The sequence below is a fragment of the Habropoda laboriosa genome, unplaced genomic scaffold, assembly GCF_001263275.1.
Source record: "Habropoda laboriosa isolate 0110345459 unplaced genomic scaffold, ASM126327v1 scaffold65, whole genome shotgun sequence".
In the NCBI taxonomy this organism is placed as follows: Eukaryota; Metazoa; Arthropoda; class Insecta; order Hymenoptera; family Apidae; genus Habropoda; species Habropoda laboriosa.
In genome coordinates, this window is record NW_017100254.1 from 4,758,966 (window position 1) to 4,760,776 (window position 1,811).

Sequence of the window (1,811 nt, forward strand, 5' to 3'; positions counted from 1 at the left end):
ATATAAATATTTATGGCATATTGAATAGGAAAAGGGTATTACGTTATATTTAAAACAATCGCGACCAAATCCTCAAAAATGTATACAACTTACTAAACTATATTAGCTTTATTTTTATAAATGTGTTCTGTTTGGAGAGCCCCTTACATGTGTCTGTGGAGAAACCAAATACACATAAGCAATATATACCATAATTAAATAAAAAGATAAAAATAAATATAATGAAAATAATATTGCATAATAGAAAAAAGAAATTTACACAGAACCAAAGATACTCTCTTATAACAATATGAGGATAACTGTAACATGTTTATCACTAACATAATAAATCATTTGCCGATTGCACAATAGCATGATGTTATTAAAAAATTTTAAACAATTTTTAATAATGTTATTATAATTTATTAAAAGCTCAACTAAATATAAAGTATACAAAATTATAAAACACTTATACCTTTCATTTTCTTTTCATTATATTAACACAGTATGATAAATAAGATTAATTATTGTGCATTAAATCATATGCAGTGCTATGTGAAAGATACACCAATAGTTAAACATGAAAAAAGAATGTAATTATGTAGCAAGAAATATATGTAAATAATGTATAGAAAGTAGATATAAAAGATTTTTTTGTAGAAATGACTTGTTACTATTAGCATAAGTAGTGTGCAAGCGGCAACTTTTAGATAGCATTTTTGACATAAAAATTAATGCCTGAAAAGTAATTTGGTTTCTCAGGCTACATGCAATAACATTCATTAAATAACAAATATAAACCAGATCCTTTTCCAGCATAGCTATGCATAAATAAAATATAGTCAGTGGAAAAAATTACAGAAATTATAGAACACAATACTTCATAAACCTTTAATGATATTAATGGTTTGATGTTATTGGAGTACAATTAAGAGAGATTTAAGAATTAGAATAATTATTTGAACACTGAAAATTATGTTTAATGTTCAATTATAATATATTTAAAAATTGTAATAATTTCATGTAAATTTTTAATATACAAGGTGTTTCAGCTAAAATGAAACACCTAAATATCTTGTTTATTTTTAATACCAGAAATGTTTCAAACACAGTTTGAACGGTTTTAAAAGAGAAAAATCGTAAATAGAAAATTTATTTCATGATTTTTTTTTTTTCGAATTTTTTTAAAGTCACAAAAAAAAAGTCACCTGCATTCTTTTTGCTGGAAAGAGTATCAGAATTTTATTATTTTTTCGATGTTCAAGATCACCTCAAGGTCATAAGTTAAACATATTTGAATGCATTTTAACATGTAATACAAGATGCAACAGAAAAAAGTATATGCTTTCCAGTCAAATGATACCGGTCACGTTAAAAAGATTCGAAAAAGATGATCATAAAAAAGAAGTTCTATTCACGATACTTCTCTTTTGAAACCATTCAAATTGTTCTTGAAACATTTCTGATATCATTAAAAATAAAGGAGATATTTAGGTGTTTACAGAGATATTTAGGTGAGACACCTTGTAGATAAAAATTCTGTCAGACTTTTTATTATAATTATTCTACTTATATTAATACTTTCAAAACAATCACAATATGTACATACTTTAAAAATCCGTTATTTATGTGCTATATGGTTTTTCGAATTTTGTAATTTGCATTTATATTAAAATACATTACACTATAATATTAAGAAGTTGTAAGTGCAGCACAGATGCTTTTGTTGTGTGATATTACTTCAACTTATTGCTAACATTAAAAAAAAAAACAAGTTAAACACAACAATTTTAAATAACATTTCATAATTATTAACATAACTACAAAAAGTA

General features: G+C 24.1%; 1 protein-coding gene across 1 annotated transcript in view; it reads right to left on the reverse strand.

Annotated features, from left to right (window-relative positions):
- LOC108572338 (sodium/hydrogen exchanger 7) overlaps positions 1-1,811 on the reverse strand; it is a 10,620-nt gene that overhangs the window by 724 nt on the left and 8,085 nt on the right.